Raw genomic sequence first — 8,484 nt, forward strand, 5'->3', positions numbered from 1 at the left:
TTATGTGATGTGATGTGATTTGAATAGTCCAGGAAGTCTTATATTTAAAAAAAGAAAATCCTAGTTACATAGCACCTCATGTTCTATCATCAGAATCTAATTACTTTGAGATTTCCTTTCTTGTTTTTTTTTAAGAAAACAAAAGCAAACATCAAATCTAATTTTAAAAAACACCAAAACTTGTCTGCAAGAATAATGGAGGAGATTAACTCTTGAAAAAGCGTTCAACATTTTGGAAATGTTGGAGAAAAAAGTGCATTGAGCTTAAGAAGTTGTAAATGATTTGAAATCAACTCATCTCAAGGGTGGAAGAATCCTTGGGCCATTTCTTAATATCAGAACTTATGCAGGCTTCTCTTTTGAGTATCTTGTGCATTTTAAAGAGGCAATTGTACAAAGTCTCCTATTTTCTACACAGAATCAATTATTTGTTTCAACCAACTCTCAATAGAGGAGCAATGAGAACAACCCCATCTCCCCAGACAAAAAAGCATTAGAGTATTCGACTTTATTGACTTATATATCTCTTCATAAGTCTTTTTTCATTGATTTCTATAGTAGTCACATCTTTTTTCCACATAGCCCAGGATCATATTTAAATGTTGTCATAAGCATGTAATCTGCCTCAAAACACCAATCATTTCTTCTCTTCATGTAAATTTGCTCATCCAGGCTGAGGCTAATGAGATCTAGGGGCTCCTCTATGGTATTGGTAGTTTGTTGCTAGTCCATGTCATCCCCCATATTTCTCACCCTGAGCCCTTTCCCCTGGTTGTTTTTAAATAGGCAATAATTCTAAGAAATTTTTTTAAAGAAATCAATCCCAAGCTGCTTGGAAAACTGAGGCAGGAGGTTCGTGAGTTCAAAGCCACCCACAGCAAGTTGCCAAGGGCCTGAGCAACTCAGCAGTATCATGTCTCTAAATAAAATATAAAAAAGGTTGGGGATGTGGCTCAGTAGTTAAGCACTCCTGGGTTCAATCTCCAGTAAAGAAGAAGAAGGAGGAGGAGGAGGAGGAAATGGAAAATGGAAATATCTTATAATAGGACCATGGTGCTCATTTTCTCTGGGAAATCAGAGACAATAGAACCAAAGGCTGGTAGAGAACTAAAACTGAGTCAAAGGGGACTTTTTGCCAACATTTTGCCAAAACTCATTCTTGGTATTTGCACTTAATGATTATGAGTTACTAACTTTCACAGTTAGTAACTCTGGAATTTTAAAAGACAGATATGCTTTTAGAAGTTATAGTATTTTCCAGCATCTCAAACCAAAATGAGCACTCTATTTTTGTTCCCACACTGCAACCACTATATGCTGCTCTGTTCTTCCAGAGTTATAAAAACAAGTCGAAGGAAATAGCTCTCACTCATCACTCTGTCATTCTGTATAAAACTACACATCAACCAGGGAGAGGAAAAATGCAAGGTGCAGAATATCTGCCAGAGTCTGGAGAATCTCAAAAGTTCTGTAGAAGCAGGATATGGTCATGCAAACAATCCCACATTCTTGAGAGGCAGAGGCAGGAGGATCCCAAGTCTAAGGCCAACCTCAGCTACTTAGCAAAACCCTGTCAAAATTTAAAAAATAAAAAGGAATGAGGATGTAGCTCAGTAGAATGTCCGAGTTCAATTCCTAGTTCCAGAAAGGGGGAAAAAAAAAACAGGTAGAAAATGATAGAATAAATGAGGTTAATTTGAGGTACTGTCATGGTGGAGAATATGTGGGTGGATTGGGAATCCAGGTGGAGCTGGAAAAGGCTGTCTACTTGACACATTACAGAAAAGATAAAAATGTTTAAAATCAATTACTTGAAACCCGTATATTAAATTGTGTTTGATTCTCTATTTCTTAAGTCACTATTGATGTTGTTTATTAAGTAGTTCAGGCAAAGTCAATAGAGATAGCTGTAAGTGTGCTCTACACAATGGATGGCAATGTTTTGGCCAGGAATGGGCTCATTAATGCCACTGGGAGTGGAAATATCTTATAATAGGACCATATTAAGTGCTCAGAATGGAGCTGTCCTCTCATATGAAATAAGGTGTTGGCTGAATGGACTGTGACTGGCCTGTGCACACAGCCTAAGTGTCATTTTAGTGTCTGCACAGGGAACTCTTCCCCTCACTCTGCTTCCCTGGGACAGCCTAGATTAAGAAGATGGTTTCAAGCACTTAGGCAGAGAAAGTTTTTTGAAAGTCCCTCATTGGGGGCAACAAAGAACACAAATGTGAAATTTGGTCTAAGACTCAGTTGTTTTTTGTTGTTGTTGTTTGTTTGTTTTTTTTTTTTTTCCTTCAGAAGAGCAAGAGCATCTAGAAGACCAGGGGCTAGGAAATCTTTGAGGTATCACTGTTGCTTAGCGTAAAAAACTAGGTAAAGGCACAACTGACGTAGCATCTTTGTGATTTTCAGTGCATTTGCCTGGACACTGCCCCATTCAGCAATCACAACAACCCTGTAAGTATCAAGACATGTTCCAGGGCTGGGGCTGTAGCTGAGTGGTAGAGTGTGTGCTTAGCACACATGAGGTCTGGGTTCCATCTCCCACACTGAAAGCTAGAGAGTCCATCTTGAGAAAAGAATGGAACTCTGAAGAAATGAATTGGCTAAAGTTATTCAACTAATATCTTTCAAACCAGTTTCTGTGTTTCTAAATCTGAATTCTTTTCACCTTACCAGATGTTGTGTAGAAATTGTAGATTGTCCTTTAACTTAGGCTCTCTTAGGAACTTTATTTCTTGAACTTCCTTTTTCCTTTTAAAAATCAATTTTAGACCCTAAATTTTACTGTTTCAATAGTTTTACATCTTTTAATTTTTCCCTGTTTCTTTTTTCCTTTTCTCCCCCTCCTCCTCCCCCTCCTTCCCCCCCCTCCACCTCTCCTCCCCCTTCCCTCTCCCCCTCCTTCTTTTTGTTCATTTTGTTTTGTTGCTTGGTGTGCTTCATTTAAATTCTTCATCTAAAATAGTTGTCACCATATGTGATAGCTAAACATTTTGTGTTGCTGTGACTGAACTTAGGGATGCCCAGATAACTGGTAAACATTATTTCTGGATGTATCTGTAAGCGTGTTTCTAGAAAAGATTACATTTGAATCAGTGGACTGAATTAAGAGGCTCTGCCTGCATCTCTGTGGACATCATGCAATCCTCCGAAGGCCTAAACAGAACAAAGAAACAGAACTAGGAAACTCTACTTAACCTGGAATATCCATCTTCCCCTGCCTGCAGACACTGGAGCTCCTGGGTTTGGGGATTGTACCACTAGCTTCCCTGGTTTTCCTGCCTAGATGGCATATTGTGGAACTTCTCACCCTTTTTTAATGATGTGTGCTAATTGCCATAATAAATGTCCTCACATATCTGTGTGTGTCTGTGTGTGTTTTCATTTTGAATATATTCTTCATTTCCTGAGGAGACCAGGAAAGCAACAGTTATAAGCATTCCCAAACAGACCTGTATGGCCCAGTATGTACACAGAGGGAGTGTGGCCAGGATTTTCAATCTGCAGAAGGCATTCCCGGTCCTACAGATTTAGGAACAGTGCTTCTTTCACTCTAAAAACTGCCCTGATTTAGTCAATAAATTGTTCTCTCAGAACCAAGAAAGCAAATCTCCTTTCTGCATTGGGAGAGGATAAGGAAAGGAGTCCTTTCTCCCTTTACAAAACCCTCAGAGAACTCACCTCCACAGGGCTTTGCTGGCTTCCTTATCATAAGAAGCCTTGCTAGTTGTTCTGAAGTGGCAGCTCTGATATTCTGAAATATATTTATGACAATTTAATTAATTGTGGCCCAGCAGGGAAAGGGGTGCCCATAAACTAAAATGGCATGTTTTTCAAAGTTCATTCATGAGCAATTTTGAAATGTATCTTATTATTCTGTATTTATCTTGCTATTTTCATACTGTTTTTCTTTGGCAAGAATATACCAGATGATAGTCCACAAAATTTCAGAGTCTCATAACATATTAATAGCTGTTCTTTGAAAGTTATTTCTTTATTAAGTTTGAACAACCCCATGGTGAACAGGTTTTCTAAACAAATACTTTAAAAAGTATTTGATATTTTAATGGGTGTTATGTATTTTGAGGGTTGGAGAAGTAGAGTATATGAATGTTTACCAAATTGACTTGACCATGGAGCTTAGTTTGAAAAACAGTGGCTTAGGTTTAGGTTTTAGCTAACATAAAATGATTTTGAGAGTTTTTCACATTATATTTATTAACAAACATTTAAATTTCCCAACTGCAAACTAGCCTAGTGATGAATGATTTTAAAAAATATAGGTTGAGTAAGAGAGTGTTATTGTTGTTGTTTTCTTTTTTTGTTTTGGTTTGGTTTGGGTACTAGGGATTGAACCCAAGGGCACTTAACCACTGAGCCACATCCCCAACCCTTTTTATTTTTTACTTTGAGACAGGGTCTCCATAAGTTACTTAGGGCCTCACTAAATTGCTGAGGCTGGCTTTGAACTTGGAATCCTCCTGACTCAGGCTTCAAAGCAGCTTGGATTACAGGCATGCACCACCAGGCCCATCAAGTGTTTTGAACTAAAGTGGAAAATCTAACCTAATAAATTCACCTAGGAAATCTTTCTAAGAAGAGAGTTAACTTGAAGTTTCCACATGAAGATGAGTTGTTCAGCTTTTTATTCAAAGGGATACTCATCATTAATTATTCTGCTAATATTTACTGCTCTGTGTAAGACAACCATTGATTAAAAGGATTGTGAGGTAAATTCCTATCTCCTTACCTTCAGAGTTGCAAATGCAATCAGTTTCCAAACCATTATATTCTATTTGTACATATATGCACATTTGTCTGTGCACATATATGTGTGGTAACACTTCATACACACAGTAATTCTTTTGTACTTACCAGCTTTGTTGTAATTGGCTGTTGTTGTTAGGGTTGTCATTTCCAACAAATCTAGAGTAGATTATGTCTTTTCTTCATTTTGGCATTCTTCAAAACCTATAACACTGTCTTCCACAAAAGTATATATATCATGTGCATATGCCAAGAATCTCAAAAGAATTTTTAGGAAAATCAAGGCCACTGGTCATTTTTGTTTGTTGGTTTGCTTGCTTACACTTAAAAAAATAGTTCTGTCTGGTCACAGTAGAAGATAGTATAAATCGATAATACATGTACAACTAAGATCTTGTTGGGTCTGTTTGTAAAGAAAACCTATCTCATAAATATTTATCACATTGAGTCACTTATCTCAGGATCATGGCTCTTGTGCACTATAGAGAGGGGTATTTTGGTGCTTCAATAACTGAATTTCCTTGGGACCCAGAAGAACAGTCTTGTTCTAAGTTACACACTACAGTTACAAAGTTAAGAGAGCTTCATGAAGACAAATATTCCCTCAATTTATGTTTTATTTTTTCCATTAAGTAATAATATATTTCATCCCAAGTGAATTAAAACTCTTCATACATTTTTAATATATTTTTCCTATACCACCTCTTGTTTTTTATAGCAAATTATTTCTATTTTCATCAGTTATTAAGTTTAACTAGCCAAGCTTTAATCTTCTAATTACCACCTGGCATTATTTTTAGAATGAGGCTAAACATAAATAGACATATAAATAAACAGAAGAAAAGGTAAATATTCTTAAATATTTTTCCTGTTAAAACATTTTCTACACAATTGTGCAACTGACTTCACTCTCTCTGTCCCAGTTACAGGATAGTATCTTGTCAAACATTCTCTAGACATCCATAAAAGTACAATGACAAACATAAGAGAAAAATCTACCCGTGAAACATATTTATTTTGGGTTCATTCTAGATATTTTATCAGAAAAAAAATGTGACTGGCTTATGTTCAGTTTAGCTTAAAGAGATTAATTTGAGCATTGACTTTCTCTATTTAATAATTTTCCCTTTTAATATTCTGCTTACTTAAAATAATAACAATAAATTGTGAAAACAGCATCAATTATATTATTTTTGTGCTGATTGCATTGCATATATTCTCTCAGAATTCTCAAAAAAAGGCTACACGATAATTATTTTTATATTATACATAAGAAACATGAAGCTCTGCGAATTCACATACTGTCCCAAAGTTAACTGACTTGAAAATTATAGGACTAGAATTTGAATTTCCAGCTCCAGAGCATATAAGCATAATCCTAACAAATAATATTTTGATATTTATTTGGGTACCAATGGTTATACTTGTAAAATAATCTGTTAAAGGAGGATTTGTTGGGTTTAAATTTTACTAGTTCAAAGACTGGATTCTTGTCTCCTAATTAAAAAGGCATTTAATACCTATAAATTGTGAGAGAAACATTTGTTTTAATTATTGAGGTCTTTTTACTAAAAAGAGGAACCAATGTCAAATCTTTTTCCCTAATAAAAAAGTAATTAAATTGAAAAATTATCCTTCTATAAAAGATTAAGAATAAAACAGCTCATAAGAACTTTATTAATGCACAGTTAAATTGGTTGCTATCAAGACTTTTTTTAAATTTAGCTGAGAACAATTTAATTTTCCATCCAACATTAGTGCTGGCTGGGGTTGGATTTCTTCCCTCTGGTGAGGGAATTAGATTAATGTGTTAGAATTCTATGATTTGGCAGTAGGTTGATACAATTTGAGGTTTACACACTATGTCCTTTAATTTCATTTAGGAAAAACAAAACACAACAGAAAACAAGGCACTATGATCTGGAAAACTCTTGCAAATAGAGAGAGCTTAGCAAAGTAAACATATTCACATGAAAAGAAGATCCTCTATAATTAAAAGATTATATTTTAAATTCTCAAAGTTACCATTGTATCAAACCTATGGTCTTCTGTCTCCAAATGGACAGAATGCCATATACAGAAAACAGTTTCCCAATTTATTTTTGCGTTTGGAATATAATATAATATTTTTGGATTTAGGAAGAAAATGAAAGAAATGAAAATTTACCAGACAATAGAATTTAACAAATCCACATTCTTATCAATATTTCTTTTGATTACTAGAATTTTGAAGCATGGTGGCAAAGTTGGGAGCCGAGTGAGGAGTGAGGGGATGAGTGGAGAGTCACTGTATCTGATAATTTTTACTAGCGTTACATTAATGAAACTCTCTCATAATTTCTAGCTGGAACATAAACTCTCCCCACTCTAAAGAAACTTAGAGTCATCATCTCTAACCCCCTGTACTTATGAGAAAACTTAACTTCCAGTATTTCTCTCAATTTGCCCAAATTTAAACAGTTAGGAAATGACAAAATCAGGATTAATTTCATTGCCAATATTTCTACTTTGCAGTCTTCCTGATTACTCTGCCTCTGTTTCCATGGCTGGCTTCTTTTCATCTTTGTAATGCCCACCTGAAACTAGCCTGAAAATTTGGTTTTCAAGTCTTTTCTTCAAAGATGATTAGATATAACATAGAGATAGTCTGGATCTTGAATCCATCAAGTGTTGGATTCACTCCAAGTCTGTACTTCTCCCTTTTCATACCTGACTTATACTTCACATGAGTGGTATATATCTTTCTTAGTCTGTTTTGTGTTGCTATTACAGAATACCACTAATAGGGTAATATACAATGGCATGATATTTATTTCTTACAGTTTGGGATGCCGTGTAGACCAAGACAGAGAGGCTGACATCTGATAGAGGCTTCTTGCTGCATCATCCCATGGTGGAATGCAGCAGGACAAAGACAGGGTAAAAGAGAGCTGGAGGGGCCAAACTTGACCTTCTATAATATATACATTCCAATAATAGTGGCATTAATTCATTCATGAAGGTACTGCCTTCATAATCCAAACAGCTTTCATTAGGCTTCATCTTCCAACACTGCCACATTGGGGACCAAGTTTCCAACCCAAGAACCTAGGAGGAAACATTTAAATCATAGCTATGTCAGTACACAGAAACTAACATGTGAAAAACTCAAAACATAATGAGATATGTTACTTATAAATCAGCATTCTTTCCTACCAATTTTTTTTACTGCTAATTTTATCAATATTTCCTTAGTCTCTTAAATTCATAACTTGGAGCTCTTAAAAAGGAATGCTATTTAGGGAATCATAGCATGAGTTAAGTTTTCAATAGCAGCAGTTTATTCTTCAAAATGTTTTGCTATAGATAATTGTGCAGCAATAAAATTGAAATTGGTTTCCCACACACCACAAAATAAATCCATAATAAATTCTTTCCAAAAAATTTTCCATAATGTCACTCAGATTCAACACTTTCTTTCCACTCCCACAGTTACTGTCCTTCCTTGCTTTTTCAGATTTTCATACTAGCTTTGGACAAAAGTTAGTTGGTCTTTTATTTAGACTAATGTCTAATTGATAGAAAAGTGTTCAAGGACAATCATCTTATTACATCACTCCTTCATTCAAGAACTTCCCCTAGGGTTGGGGGTGCAACTCTGTGATAGAACACTAGCCTAGCATGCACAAGGCCCTAGGTTCAATCCCCAGCTCTGGGAACAGGGACAGAGTG

General features: G+C 35.6%; 1 pseudogene; it reads right to left on the reverse strand.

Moving 5' to 3' along the window:
- Nucleotides 1-433: 433 nt before the first annotated feature.
- Nucleotides 434-744, reverse strand: LOC114090571 (U6 snRNA-associated Sm-like protein LSm3 pseudogene; annotated as a pseudogene).
- Nucleotides 745-8,484: the final 7,740 nt, after the last annotated feature.

Source organism: Marmota flaviventris, chromosome 15, assembly GCF_047511675.1.
Source record: "Marmota flaviventris isolate mMarFla1 chromosome 15, mMarFla1.hap1, whole genome shotgun sequence".
NCBI lineage: Eukaryota > Metazoa > Chordata > Mammalia > Rodentia > Sciuridae > Marmota > Marmota flaviventris.